A 16715-nucleotide genomic window follows, 5' to 3' on the forward strand; every position below is an offset into this window, starting at 1 on the left:
GCCCGGGTGTGCCAGGTGTTGACCCCAACCCTTGGGGGGGTGGGCAGCCCAGTTAGGGAGGTTTAAAAAATGACATATGTTGATGTGTAGGCTGGACATTCAGCAGCTGTAAATGGCAGAATTGGGCAAGTCAGAGGAAGAGGAGAACAAAAGCGAGGCAGTTTTCTGGCAACCTATGTGTCATCAGGGGAAGGTGTGATAAAATCCTTGGAAACCCATGCATGGTTCATTTTAATGAAGGTTAGATCATCAACATTTTGGGTTGACAGATGGGTCCTTTTTTCTGTAAGGATTGATCCAGCAGCACTGAAGACTCTTTCAGATAACACACTAGTGGGTCGCCCTCCCAGGGCTGTGGGGTACTCGGTACCGGGCCGGTGTCAGCGGGATGTGTCACAGCAGCGGTGACCCGGTCCGTGGCCCTGGGCGCCCAAGTATTAGGGGAGATTGAATGGTGGAATGTAGTTAATGGAATAGTTCGTGATGCCACCTGTGGTGTTCGGCAAGTGAGATGTTAAGCCGACGCTGCATGCAGATCCACTGGGACTGATGGTATGGTGCAGCAAAGATGTAAAAGCTCCCCACAGGTGAAGCTGTAGTCACACGGCAGTGTAGATGTGGTTGGCATGGGGATGTAGCAGTGCCGGAAGGGTAGGAAGCAGACAAAGACACAGCGGGGTGCAATTTCTGTACCTTTACTTGATATGCAGTCCAGGGTCCTGATTACAGATGGTACTGGAGCAGGCTAGCCTGGAAGCAACTCAGGGATTCTCTCTCAGCAGATGGGCTGTGCAGTCTCCTTCTTAGCGCTTATTTGAGTAAAGTACTCCTAGTACTGAGTTACATTGAAGTTCCTCATAATTCTTTTCTACTAGCACTCCTCGTATGGCAGACAGATGTAGCCGCTATTCCTCTCTTGGCTCACTCCATGCTGTTGTGCCTCCGAGTCTTAGATGGGGGTAGGGCATTTACAGCCTCCTACTCCTCTGGTGTCTGTTGCAGGATCATTAGTATCCATACAACGGTGGAGACAAGGCTCCAGTTCATGCGCTCTCGCTGTGAGGGAGCTCTCTTTCCTCAGCTCAACCTCCAGCTTCTCTCCATACTTCACCCTCCTCACACTAACTGACCACTCCTTCCTCTTGGCCCTCAGAGAGCACTCCTCCCTTCAAATCTGGTTCAGAGTCACACCCTGTTGGCCTAGAGTGGAACTGTGTTGCATGTATAGGTTAACTGCGAGAGAGACCCTTCACTGCTTCCAAGCCTGGCATTAACCTACCTGGAGGAAGGCAAAGCCACTGTGGCGGCCATACTCCTGGGGGCGCCACACTAGCAGCAGGGCAAGTGAGCTCCAGTAAGGCATATTGTGCCAATTCAGGCCAGGTGTCCAGTTTAGAGGCTCAATAGTCAAAGGGGAATGACCTGTGAGGGAGAACATCAATATGGGAGGATAAGTAGTTTGCAAACATAGTTGACAACTGCTGTCTCCTGTCACTTTGAATCGATGTAGTATTAGCTGTCGTGTGAGCGGTACTTGAGAAATCAGTCCACAACATGGTCATTAAACCCCTGTCTCCAACGCCACTTCGGCTGTGTGCACCACGAACACCTCTTCCGTTGTGCCCACTACGGCTCGTGGGAGAAACAGCACCGCTGCTGTGTGCTGGGAAAGACTCAAGCAAACGGTTTACCAGAGTTGATTGTTTGTTAGCCTATATTATCACTAGGTTCTTCTGTGGCATGATGTTGTGTAACTTGCCTTTGTAGCGTGGATCGAGGATGCTGGCCAGCCAGTAGTCATCATCCTTCATCATTTTGGCAATGCGGGGTCCCTTTTTAGGATCCGCTGATAAGGAGAGAGTTAAATTAACCCTTCACGGTTGAGCCAGTGATTTCCAAATTATTCCAGTGTTGCTAGCAACTCAAATGACCACACGGAGACTGGGGTCTCTGTACGGGAGGATCGAGGCAGATCACTAAGCCCCTTTATTTTAGTCACATCTTTTATAATCTTTTGCTTAATTATGCAAGGTTCTCAAGTACCAATAGCATCATTTCACTTTATAAGCCAATAATATTGCAAGAAAACCGGAAACTACATATATGTCCGTATCCAAATAGAAAGTAGTATAATGGCATATTCAGAGCAATATACTCCCCCCCACCCGAGCCCCTTATCTTGCACCTGATGGAAGCAGTCTGGTTTCATGACAGGCCATGCCAATTATAAAAATTTATCTTACAACAACAAAAATGGAGAAACGAAACCTTACATTGAATGGATAAAACGAAACTTCAACTCTGATTTTAGTATTAACCCTTAACATTCCCCCCTAGATAAATTTTTTTAACACATATGCAGCATCAGAGGTGCTATCCCAAGCTAACAGCTTGAGGGGTACTGGTCTTCACATGACTGATGCCATGTTACCAGTCATGGCTGTCGCGGCGCACCCGTCCCCCCTGTATACTGCAGTTCACGAATAACAATTTTTGATGACGGTGGTGGGGATCTTTTGTAGGTAGCCATGCGCTTGGCTTCAACATCTTCATCAAGTAGCCTTTTGAGATCGGTGTAGAGAAAAGCAGAGGCAACGACACCTTTGGTATCATCATTAGCTGTCTTAGTGCAGAATTTCCTAATACATACAGAAATACACCAAAGAACAAGTTTTAGTATCACATATACAACAAGGATACAGGCAGCAATGTGTAACAAGCATTGTAAGATCCCAGTTATCCAGCCCCCAATTCCCTTAAACCAATTGGCTGAATTGAAAAAGGAGAAGGTGTCTGAACAACCAACTGTCCTTATTACGATCATTGTCTTTATCGTATTAATCTCTGAGTCATTGAATATCTTCTAACTTTAACCTTTAACTTCTACCAATAATAATATGAAAAATGCGGAAAACCAAAACATTATGCCCCTTCATTTGCTATTGGCTTGTTGGGTGATGAGGAGAATTTGATAGGGACCGTCATACAAGGGTTCTAGTCCGTGCTTCCTGACATGCCTTTTCACGAGTACCAAATCGCCAGGCTTCAGGTTACAACAGGTATCGGTTTCTGCTGAATCTGGAAAGGAAAAGAAAACTAGAACATAGGTGTTAGCAAGATTTTTACTAAGCAGAATAACATATTGAACATCACGGTCAGTCTCTTCTGATAACTGCTGAGGCTGGAAATTTGCAACTGGGGGCCTAGTACCAAACAATATCTCATATGGGGACAGGCCATATTTTGTAATAGGGGTAGTACGGATGTGGTATAGCACAATGGGTAGGCGCTCCGGCCATGGAGCCGTAGTCTCCTGCATCATTTTGGTCAATTGTCCCCTCAGTGTGCCATTCAACCTCTCAACTTCCCACTGGATTGTGGGTGGTACGGAGTATGGAGGGCTACAGTGGATGCAAGCATTGTCAGAACTTCTTGGTACATATGAGAAGAAAAGGCCGGGCCTTGATCACTTTCAACAACTTCTGGAACCCCATATCTGCATATAACTTCCATCACCAGTTTCTTCGATGTGGTCTTTACAGTCATGTTGGTAACAGGGAATGCTTCCGGCCACATGGAGAACCGAGGCCCAGTAGAATTTTTGCACCAGTGCGAGGGCCTGATTTTTTCCTCGATATATAGGCCCATGTGCCCATGTGGCAATAGCAGGGTACATCCGCTTAGGGAGACACACGAGTTGGTCCTTTTTCCAGAGACCATTATCCATTTGTGCCCCATCAGTCTTCCATTGCTTCACCTCTCCTTTGGAGACATTCTCTGCATCGTCATTAAGCGGTCTAGCGGGGTCCGACAGAAAACTTCAGTCTGTTGAAGATCATCAGGTTCTTGTAGGGTCAATGCTTCTTGTAACTGTTTACGCTGAGAGCGTGTGGTCACCATAGTTGGTATGGTTGGTTCAACGGATAAGAGAGCGGCGGCTTTTGCTTGCATATCCGCAAATGTGTTGCCATCAGTCTATGGACTGGTCCTAGGATCCTAGGACCGTGCGCCTTAACTTTGATAATAGCCACCTGAGTAGGTAATTTGATCGAGTCCATGAGGGCTTTAACAGCTTCAGCATTTTTCACTGGGGTTCCGGCAGTAGTAATAAACCCTCGATTGGCCCATAGAGCCCCAAAATCGTGAGCAATACCAAATGCATACCGTGAGTCCGTGTATATATTAGCCCGTCTGTTCTTGGCCAAAGTACATGCATTAGACAGAGCCTGAAGTTCTGCTTCTTGTGCTGACTGTGAGGGCGGGAGTGCAGCTGCGTGCACTACAGTGTCCTCTGTGGTAACAGCATATCCCGTGTGGAATCTACCAAACCCGTCAGCATATCTTCAACCGTCCGTGTATAACACCAGATCAGGATTTGGGAGTGGGTTCTCACTGACATTTGGTGGAGTAGCTGTTTCTTCAGTCAGATGTTGGGAACAGTCATGTTGGAGGTAATCCTCATCACTGCCATCTTCCCTTATAGTTCATTATACCGTCTTTCAAGGCGTTGTAAAGGGGTTGCATTATGCGGGATGCATCCGGTATCCACTGACAACAATAAGTGCATAGTCCAAGAAAACGCTGGAGTTCAGTTTCATCTTTTGGGAAAGGAAGGTTGCTGACAGCTATTTTTCTTTCTTCTGCGAGGTGTCTGACACCCTGAAGGAGACAGTGACCCAAGAATATCACTTGACCAAGGCAGAACCGAAGTCTCGAGGCCGAAACCCGACAGTTCAGTGCTGCCAGATACTTAAGGAGGCTAACAGTGGCAGCAATGGCAAAAGACACCTGCTCATATTTTTTTGCAAACTGGTTGGGACTGTTTTGGGCCCCTTGTGACATAGCAGGGATGACAGTTAATATGGACAGTTAAGTGAATACAAATAGAAACTGGCAGTCTGGGTATAACGGAATGCTAAAGAAGGCATTGGTAAGATCAATAACTGTAAACCAAGCAGCATCCTGGGGTATTTGGGACAAAAAATGTATGAGGATTAGGCACCAGGTTTGAGAAACACTTTTACTGGTTCTACAGGCATTTTCCCTATATCATTTGGCCCTTTTGACAGGAGTTTAGATAGTATCTCTGAGAGGTATGGGGTGAGTCATTGATCCTCAGGCAATATTGGGGGTGGATATGGGCCTATCAGGGCCATCATAACTGTAGGAAGGGCATGCAAAATACAGATTTTCTCACTGTCTTCATCTACATAGGGATTATATAACAAAAAAAAAAACAAAACATCTGACCATCATCTTGGAATTGTATTCAGGAGCGGAACTGCGATAATAAATCTCTCCCTAGTAAATTTACAGGGCATGTGGGAGAGATTACAAACTGGGCAGTAACTTCGGGGAAGGGTCCCACAGAAATAGGGTTTATAAAAGTATATTAATTGGGTCTACCATCTACTCCGATCAAAACAGCAGGGGAATGACAATCTCTTATAGTGCTCGAGTCTGGCGCATCGCCAGAATTAGCAGGGAGGGGCTGAGGAGCAGGATTCCCAGTAGCTGAAGTCTGAGGGGGGGGGGCAGAGTTTGCTGTGTGCTCCAGTGATAAGAGATTGGCTGTGCACTCGCAGCTGCGGTGGGGGCGAAGGGGGATATGGTGTGGGCTAAGATGGGAGGGGGTACTGAAGCAGCTGCAGCTACTAGCTTGCTTTTTTTTTTTTTTTTTCTCTCTCTCAGACTATCCCTCCGGACACCTCTGGTTATATCTATCTATCTATATATACCTGAGTTACGTATCCTACCCATCTTCGATCACATGACCACACCCAATACTAATAATGATCAGGAATTCAGGATATTTTGACTATAAAGAGAGTCACAATCACTGGTCAATCCGGGGTGTCCGTCCCTTATGAGGTACGGTTCGAGCACTGGGCCCCCAACGGGACTACACCTCTATATGATTCCACCCATGAATCACCCCACCAGGGGACAAACCTCAGATCCTCTTTGCAGCAGCAAGCACAGGAAAACCACACCAACGATCAGTCTGAACAGTATAACTGCCAACTTACCGTGGTCGTGGGGGGGGTGATCAGTCCCAATTTTCCAGCACCTGTGTCCGCTCCGAGGGTCCTTTGTCTTGTTGTCCTCCGGGGGGCAGAGGCATCCCTATTCAGGGGCCCCACGTTGGGCACCAAGCTGATAAGGAGAGAGTTAAATTAACCCTTCACGGTTGAGCCAGTGATTTCCAAATTATTCCAGTGTTGCTAGCAACTCAAATGACCACATGGAGACTGGGGTCTCTGTACGGGAGGATCGAGGCAGATCACTAAGCCCCTTTATTTTAGTCACATCTTTTATAATCTTTTGCTTAATTATGCAAGGTTCTCAAGTACCAATAGCATCATTTCACTTTATAAGCCAATAATATTGCAAGAAAACCGGAAACTACATATATGTCCGTATCCAAATAGAAAGTAGTATAATGGCATATTCAGAGCAATATACTCCCCCCCCCCGAGCCAATTATCTTGCACCTGATGGAAGCAGTCTGGTTTCATGACAGGCCATGCCAATTATAAAAATTTATCTTACAACAGCAAAAACGGAGAAACGAAACCTTACATTGAATGGACAAAACGAAACTTCAACTCTGATTTTAGTATTAACCCTTAACACCGCAAGGCATAATCGCACATGTGGGCCAATGTTCCAGGTGTCAATAATGCACTGCCACTGCTGGGTGGAGGAGCACTTTCTGGAAAATCCACATCCCTCCAGTCACGCACAAACCTTGGAACACCAACATTTTCTCTTGCCCCCAAGAAGCATCCTCCTGCCCAAAATAATTATCCCCCTCATCCTCCACCTCGTCCAGGACAGTTCCCTGACCAGACAATGGCTGACTGTCAGTAAGGCTTCCCTCCTCCTCCTCCTGTTCCTCCTCCGCTGCAGACAAATGTTCCTTAATGTGCGTCAAGCCTTGCATGAGCAGACGCATAAGTGGGATGCACATGCTAATGATGGTGTCATCAGCGCTTACCAGCCGTATGCATTCCTCAAAACACTAAAGGACTTTACAGAGGTCTTTCAACTTTGACCACTGCACCCCCGACAATTCCATGTCCGCCCTCAAACTGCCTGCCCGTGTATCCTCCCACAAATGCATTACAGCCTGCCTCTGTTCGCACAGCCTCTCAACCATGTGCAGGGTGGAGTTCCACCTTGTTGCAACGTCGATAATTAGGCGGTGCTTGGGGAGGTGGAGCAATCGCTGCAGCTTCTGCATACGACTGTAGTGTACGGCCGAGCGACGGATGTGCGAGCAGTCTTCGTAGCTTATGGAGCAGGGATGTTAACTCTGGATAATTATTAAGGAAGCACTGCACCACCTGGTTCAAAGTGTGAGCAAGGCAAGGTATGTGTGTGAGTTTTGCAAGGCCTATGGCTGCCACAAAATTACTGCCATTATCACTGACTACCTTGCCTGGCTCAAGATGTAGACTGCCCAGCCATGACTGTTTGTTGCTGCAAGTAGTCGGCCAGTACCTCCGCGGTGTGTCTGTTGTCACCCAAAGACATCATCTTTAACACAGCCTGCTGACGCTTACCACTAGCTGTTCGATAGTGGGACACCTTGTGTGCGACACTGGCAGCTGCGGCTGGAGTGCTCATGCGACTGTGCTTTGTGGACGAGCTTTCGCTTATAGAGGAGGAGGAGGAGGCTCGAAAGCCTACAAGCAACTGTTTTCTATACCATGGGCTAGGCAGCACTGTTCCACCGCCACTGTGCCCTGTGGAGCCTGCATCCACCATATTAACCCAGTGCGCAGTGATGGACACGTAACGGCCCTGGTCATGCCTACTGGATCATGCATCTGTTGTGAGGTGCACCTTTCCACTCACTGATTGCTTGAGGGCATGAACAATGCGGTCTTTCACATGCAGGTGGAGGGCTGGGATGGCTTTTCGAGAAAAGTGCCGACTGGGTAGGTCATAGCGTGGGACAGCGACGGCCATGAGCTCGCGGAAAGCTTCGCTTTCAACCAAACGGTAGGGCATCATCTCTAACGAGATTAGTTTGGCAATGTAGGCATTCAAACACAGTGTACGCGGATGAGAGGATGAGTACTTGCTTGTCCTACTCAGAGTGTCTGGTAGGGTGAGCTGTACTGGAGAGCTGCATATGGGGGAACTGGCGGTGGACCGGACAGAGTGAGAGGGGGTGGGTGGTGATGGCCTAGATTCAGTGTTGTGTTGCAAAACCATTGTGATTCCCTGAGTGCTTTGGCCTTGCGACGACACCTCAACATTTTGTGCTGGTGGTGTACTTAATGGTGGCAGTGGTGTTACAGAGGGGGAAGTGATGGAGCGTTGCTGGCTACCTTTAGTCGGAGCAGGTGCACATGTGCTACGTGACGTTTTGTAGTCCGTCCACTATTGCAAGTGCATGTTGGTTAAATGTCTAAGCATGCAACTGGTATTCAAATTTCTGAGTTGTTTACCTCGGCTAAAGGTCCTTCCGCACTTCTTACAGGTAACCTTTGCCTCACCAGTAGGATTTTGGACAAAGAAGTGCCACACTGCACTCTTCCTACTATGGTAGACATTTTCTGGCCTTGCACACTCTGCTAACTTGACCATCTGACCAAGCTGTCATGCAACGCTTTTATTTTTTGGTCCACGTTTTTGGACAGCTATGGGCCTGCCAGATAACAGCTGCGATGTCAATGCCTGCTGCAGATCTTTCTCCTTATCTGAACTATTGCCAGCGCCACCCTCCTCCCCCAATGGATGCCAATCCAGGTCAAGAACTGGGTCATCCATCACCTCCTCTTCAAAGTCATCTGCACCTTCCTCTTTACTTTCCTCTGTGTTACCGTGTAAGGTGGTATAGTATGCAGGAAGGGGCACCTGAGTTTCATCAGAGTCAGATTCGGGCTCAGTAGAGTGCGAGGGCAATGTAGTGCTCTGGGTCAATGTACCAGCAGAATCATCTAGCAGTGGCTGTGCATCAGTGCACTCCATGTCAGATTCATCTTGGACTGGGAAATTCAGGATTTGACTGGATAACCTAGGCATGGTATGTGAAAAGAGCTCCATAGAGTAATCTCAATCGTCGGCTGCCGCATGCTTCACTTTTGGTGGGGGTGAAGGACACAGGGAAAGGTGTTTTCCTGACCAGAACCCTGCACTGACGACTTCGTGCTTGCAGGTTTGGAACGTTCAGAAGAGGAGGCAATAGAGCTGGTGGCTGTTTCACCAATGTACGCCAAAACCTGTTCCTGATGCTCCGGCTTTAAAAGCGGTTTTCCTACTCCAAGAAAAGGTAACCTTATAGGCCTTCTTGGGCCAGACGATGACGCAGGCTCAACACCTCCTGCCTTAGCTGCTATTGTGCTTTTGCCAGAACCAGCCGATGCACCACCACTATCAGTACCAGCTGCACCCCCCTGCCCATATCGACGGCCTCTTCCACCATACTTCCTCATGTTTGGGAAAATGTACCCGAAATATCAGCATAGAGATGGTACTGTATGAGGAGCGTTCAGCTGTGTAAGGTGTATTAAAAAAATTAAATCTACGGATATTTTTTGTTAGTCACAGACGCTCTCCCAGTATGTATTTGACCGTAATACAAGCAGATATACGGTACTGTATCAGAAGTGTACAGCTGGATACGGTTTTTGTCTAACTAACAATGTCCGTATATGTATTTAAAAAGTGTCACACACACACGCTGACTCTATAGAGAGGTGACTGTAATGCGAACAGCAGATATACAATACTGTTTGAGAATCGGACAGCTCAATACGGTGCAGGTCTGGAAAAATGGAAAATCTCCTCGTTTTTTTTCCAGAAAAACACACAGATACTAAACTGTTTGCAAAGCCGACAGCTCTATACAGTGTAGGTCTGGAAAACTGACAAATCGCCTCAGCTTGGTTTTCCAGAAAAACACAGATAGATTGTATTTGTCAGTGATCCCAGCCGGTACACGGTAGTGTGTGAGGAGCATACACCGCTATACGGTGTCTGTATGGAAGATTGTAAATCTCAGGCTATGCTCAAACGGAGTGACACACGATGTTTCTGTATAGTTTGGACCGTGATCAAACAGCACATATACTAAACTGTTTGCAAAGATAGCTTGTATTTGTCCACGATCCCAGCCAGTAGATGGCAGTGTGTGAGGAGCGTACACAGGTATACGGTGTGTGAAAAAATGAACGCTCGGTAAATGAGCAGAAGAAAATAATAAAAGTTGGAGTGCTTTGAAAAAAGCAGTTTGAACAGCAGTGTGCACACAGCAATGCAGCTAGCAGGTAGCCTTAAAAGGCAGCCTAATCACTACCAGCGCTGCTGCACACAACTAAAATCCTCCACTTCCACTGCACACTAACTGTACAGTGAAAAGCGCTAGTAGCAGAAGCTTTTTTTTTTCTTCTTCCCTGCCTAACGCTCTCCCTATTCAGCATCAGCACCTCTCCCTGTTCTAAGATCGGCAGAAGTAAGATGGCGGTCAGTGGTCATGGCCTTTTATAGCCCCTGTGACGCCACACAAAGCCAGCCAATCACTTCAATGCCCTTCTCTAAGATGGTGGTGGCCGCTGCACATGTCATCGCGTTGCCCACAGTGTGCGTCCTCCATCATTGGCTGAAAAAAGGCGCTGAAAGCATCATTTGAAAAGCGACTTTGGTGCGCGGATCGGCGACCTCATGGCCGACCTCACGCTATGGTCGGGTTTCGTTTCATGAAACCCGACTTTGGCGAAAATCGGTGAGTTTTGAATTTGACTGACACGTTTCGCTCAACTCTAGCTGTGACTACAGATCTTCCAGGGTGGCTACCTCACCCTTGGCACACACACACAGAGGAGGTAACGACAAGCGTAGGAAGATGACAGTCCATACAAGGCCAGTTGATCCGAGGATCACAGCCTAGCTTCTCCAAACATATCCATTGTTTAGTGATGGTCAATGGAGCAGATCTGTATTCTTCCAACCGAGGCTGAAAACCCCTAGGTTGTTTCCTATAGAATGATAGATCCGTGTCCCTTGTAATGGAGCCATGATGTAAAATGGCTGCTGTCCTGTCTCTGGTCCTTTAGATGTATAGATGTCTTGGCAGAATCTCTCTGCCTGTTTTTCTCAGAATCTTTATACAGAGGCCTGTAACCTATTTTTAGACTTAACAAGTGTCCCTCATTCAGTATTTACATAAAGGGTAAGAATGGAGATGAGATTATTATAGCATTACTTGATTATTTAAATTATTTGCATAGTTTTTCCCTCTCTGCTTTAGAAGTCAACAAACTGGCTCCAAAACACAATGTATAATTAGCATATCAGCAAACATCACTAGTGATCAAGGATAAGTGCACATTAAAAGTCAATATCACCGGCTTACACAAACAAAAGTCTGTTTTCTTGACCAACCAGAAATTAACACTTAAATTTGAAAGCCAACATACAGATAACATTCTATTATTCTTCGTTTGCTAAAAATACTCATCTGGATAATTACGATACAATGCTGTATGTCTTCACAATGCCAAAAGTAAAAAAAAAGTTTTTAAAAATATATAAAAAATACATAAAAGTTCAAATCACCCCCCTTTCACCCCATTCAAAATAAAACAATAAAAAGAAAATAAAACATATACATATTTGATATTGCCGCATTCAGAATAGCTTGATCTATGAATATTAAAAAGAATTAACCCGATCGCTAAATGGCATAGCAAGAAAAAAGTAAAAACGTCAGAATTAGGTTTTTTTGGTTGCCGCAACATTGCATTAAATAACGGGTGTTCAAAAAATTGTATCTGCACCAAAAAGTCCTTAAAAACGTCAGCTCTAAGTGGCACGCAAAAAATAAGCCTTCACTCAACCCTAGATCACGAAAAATGGAGATGTGACGGGTATCGGAAAATGGTGCAATTCTTTTATACTTTACCTAATAAAGAGGATATTTTTACTGATAAATGTTTGTTTTGCGTTTATTTTCTGTTGGTATTTGGTTTATCCTATAAAGCTCCCATATAATATTCTCACCTTGAATTTATCTTATAAAACTCCCATATAATATTCTCACCTAGAATTTATCCTATAAAACTCCCAAATAATATTCTCACCTTGAATTTATCCTATAAAACTCCCATATAATATTCTCACCTTGAATTTATCCTGTAAAACTCCCATATAATATTCTCACCTTGAATTTATCCTATAAAACTCCCATATAATATTCTCACCTTGAATTTATCCTATAAAACTCCCATATAATATTCTCACCTTGAATTTATCCTATAAATCTCCCATATAATATTCTCACCTAGAATTTATCCTATAAAACTCCCATATAATATTCTCACCTTGAATTTATCCTATAAAACTCCCATATAATATTCTCACCTTGAATTTATCCTATAAAACTCCCATATAATATTCTCACCTAGAATTTATCCTATAAAACTCCCATATAATATTCTCACCTTGAATTTATCCTATAAAACTCCCATATAATATTCTCACCTTGAATTTATCCTATAAAACTCCCATATAATATTCTTACCTTGAATTTATCCTATAAAACTCCCATATAATATTCTCACCTTGAATTTATCCTATAAAACTCCCATATAATATTCTCACCTTGAATTTATCCTATAAAACTCCCATATAATATTCTTACCTTGAATTTATCCTATAAAACTCCCATATAATATTCTCACCCTGAATTTATCCTATAAAACTCCCATATAATATTCTCACCTTGAATTTATCCTATAAAACTCCCATATAATATTCTTACCTTGAATTTATCCTATAAAACTCCCATATAATATTCTCACCTTGAATTTATCCTATAAAACTCCCATATAATATTCTCACCTTGAATTTATCCTATAAAACTCCCATATAATATTCCATCCTTGAACGCACGCCGCGTGCATCATGTTTTTGTACAATTTGTGAATAATATATATAGGTTCTCCTCGTCTGAGTTATTTTTGATGGTCAACAAAATACGATTTTCCTGTAATTCATTTCTCACACTCTAGGTATAATAATGACTTTTCTCTGTATGGGATTTTTGATGTTTGAAAAGGTTGTCGGTACTTGCTTTCTTGGGTCTCTTGTGGTTTTTACGTCATGTGATCCCTGTGCCCAATCAGCACTGACATCACTGTCCCCACCTTCGGACAAATCAAGCATCATGAAGCCGTCAGAGAGCAGCCACAGCCCTGGCTTCCTGTTCATGTTCAATACGTCCGAAGGAAGGAACAGTGAAGCTGCCGCTGATTGGGTGCAGGGCTCGTGTGATGTGAGAACCTCACATAAGCCCCGAGACAGTGAGTCTCAACACCACTGAAGTGGAGCCGGCACGCCAGCGGAGTATGAGTGTTTTTATTTTAATGAGGCCAAACATGAGGAATGAGTTCACTGAGAAAAAAAAAAATACCGTAATTTTTGGACTATAAGACACACCTAGGTTTTAGAGGAGGAAATTAGGAAAAAAAATTGAAACAAAAAAGTGGTCAATTCTGTACTTAACGTTGGTTGGTGGGCAGATAATATTTGGCCAAATTTTATGATAAGCGTCTCATATTTTTTCCAAAGCCGTATTGCTATTCAAATTTCACATATTCCACATTGACATGCTTTAGCATGATAGAGTGCAACCTTTTTTTTGTATACTGCATACTAGTATAGGGATGAGGGCAATCATTCCGGCCAGGATAGGGATGAGGGATCCCTGTATACCAGGATAGGGATGAGGGGGCCTTGTGTATCAGGATGGGGATGAGAGGACCATATATACCAGGAAAGGGGATAATAAGTACAGAAATGACCACATTTTTTGCTTCAATTTTTTTTGTCATTAGGTAGAAGCTGCTAATGATCTTTGGAGCAGGTGAGTTTTCCCTGAGTGGTACATATTGGGCCGTCTGAAAACTGAGTTTAGTCTAGGGCAGTGATGGTGAACCTTTCTGAGACCGAGTGCCCAAACTGCAACCTAAAATCCAATTATTTATGACGAAGTGCCACCAGGGCAATTTTGTGTTATGAAAAATGTGTAGTGGTGTCCCAAGGTCCTGCAGCACTCCCCTCATTCAAAATGAATGAGAACTACTCAGCAGTGACCGTCATAAGCGCTGCACAGGAGGAGAGTCATAGAATCATAGAATCGTAGAGTTGGAAGGGACCTCCTGGGCCATCTGGTCCAACCCCCTGCTCAAAGCAGGATTCGCTAAATCATCCCAGTCAGATGTCTGTCCAGCCTCTGTTTGAAGACTTCCATTGAAGGAGAACTCACCACTTCTCATGGCAGCCTGTTCCACTCATTGATCACTCTGTCAAAAAGTTTTTTCTAATATCTAATCTGTGTCTCCTCCCATTCAGTTTCATCCCATTGCTTCTAGTCTTTCCTTGCGCAAATGAGAATAAAGTTGATCCTTCTACAATGTGACAGCCCTTGAGATATTTGTAGACAGCTATTAAGTCTCCACTTCTGCAAGCTAAACATTCCCAAATCCTGCAACCTTTCCTCATAAAACAGGGATTGCAGACCGGTCACCATTCCGGTCGCTCTTTTCTGAACTTGCTCCAGTTTGTTGATGTCTTTTTTAAAATGTGGTGCCCAAAACTGGACACAATATTCCAGATGAGGTCTGACCAAAGAGGAGTAGAGGGAAATAATGACTTCACGTGATCTAGACTGTATGCTTCTGTTAATGCATCCTAGAATCGCATTTGCCTTTTTTGCTGCTGCATCACACTGTTGACTCGTATTCAGTCTGTGATCTATTTGTATACCCAAGTCTTTTTCACATGTGCTGTCACTTAGCCCTATTCCTCCCATTCTATATATGCTTTTTTCATTTTTATTGCCCAGATGTAGTACTTTGCATTTCTCCCTGTTAAAAACCATTCTGTTAGTTGCTGCCCACTTCTCCAGTTTATTTATATCTTTTTGAATCCTCTCTCTCTCTTCTCTAGTATTAGCTATCCCTCCTAGCTTTGTGTCATCAGCAAATTTAATCAGTTTACCCTCAATTCCTTCATCTAAATCGTTGATAAAGATGTTGAACAATACAGGGCCCAGGACAGAACCCTGTGGTACCCCACTTGAGACATTCTTCCAACTGGATGTGCAGCCATTTACGACCACTCTTTGGGTCCGATCACTAAGCCAGTTATGAATCCACCTAATAGTTGCCTTGTCCATTCCATACTTAGTCATTTTTTCAATAAGGATTGTATGAGAGACTTTGTCAAATGCTTTGCTGAAGTCAAGATATACTATATCTACAGCATTTCCTTGATCCACCCAATCAGTGATTCCGTCATAGAAGGAAATTAAGTTAGTCTGACATGACTTATTAGTTAGAAACCCATGCTGACTCTGTTTAATCACTTCATTCTTATCCAGGTATTGACATACATGTTGTTTAATAATTTGTTCAAAGATCTTTCCTGGTATAGAAGGAAAAGCTGCCACCTCTCATCCCTGTACAGCGCTTGCCATCCCTAAACCTTGACGATCAATTCTATTATGTAAACAATTCATTGATTTGAAACTTACCTTTGCAGTCTTCTCTTCTGTTCAGCAGGGGGGCTTCAAGCTCATGCGTGCTTGTCGCACACTGACACTGAGCCACTCACACTGCCCTTTCCAGACACAGCGGCTGGATTGATCTTTAGGGAAAAAAATGCAGATTAGATAGATAGATTTTAGCATGGAATAACTTAGTAACATAGTTAGTAAGGCCAAAAAAAAAACATTAGTCCATCCAGTTCAGCCTATAAAATTCTGTCAGAATAAATCCCCAGATCTACGTCCTTCTAAAGAACCTAACAATAACAAGCAGATTCTACCCTGAAATATGCCCCATCATTGTCCCCTTCTTGTAGTAATATGCCCCATCATTATCCCCTTCTTTTAGTAATATGCCCCATTCTTTTAATAATGTGCCCCATCCTGATCCCCTTCATGTAGAAATTGCCCCATCATGATCTCCTTCATGTAGAAATTGCCCATTCCACCTCCATCATTTTCTCCTCACCACCCCATCATTGCCCTCTACATCACTCACATCATTGCCCTCTCCCCATCATTGCCTTCTCCCCCATCACCCGCATCATTGCCTTCTCCATCACTCCCATCCTTGCCCTCTCCCCCATCATTGCCTTCTCCATCACTCACATTATTGCCTTCTCCATCACTTCAATCATTGCTATCACCCCCATCATTCCCATCATTGCCTCCTCCATCACCCCATCATTGCCTTCTCCATCACTCCCATCATTGCCTTCTCCCCATCATTTCCTTCTCCATCACTCACATCATTACACACACACACACCTCTCACCTCTCCGCGAACTCGCCGGAAGCTTCCTCTCACTGGCACAGCGGCTGCGGAGCTGAATGATGATGTTATCCAGCAGCGCTGCTGACTGCCATGTGAGGCAGGAAGCTGCAGATCTGGAGCGAGGACACTTGTAGATGAGGGGATACCACGTGCCAGCAGAGAGGGCTCTGCATGCCATAGGTACGCCATCACTGGTCTAGGACAATTTGTTTACACCACTAATTAACAGCAGTTACATTACCAAACTAGGTCGGTCCCTATAGGAGAAAACACAAGAATTATACTGTATTTTCACATACTATCTATTCCTGACACTGGAGTGGCTTATAAACTTACACAGTATATAGTTTGAGGTCTGGGGTCTGCCAATATGTGGCT

This window comes from Dendrobates tinctorius, unplaced genomic scaffold (assembly GCF_039654945.1).
Source record: "Dendrobates tinctorius isolate UK_male_01 unplaced genomic scaffold, ASM3965494v1 ptg000305l, whole genome shotgun sequence".
Taxonomy (NCBI): Eukaryota; Metazoa; Chordata; class Amphibia; order Anura; family Dendrobatidae; genus Dendrobates; species Dendrobates tinctorius.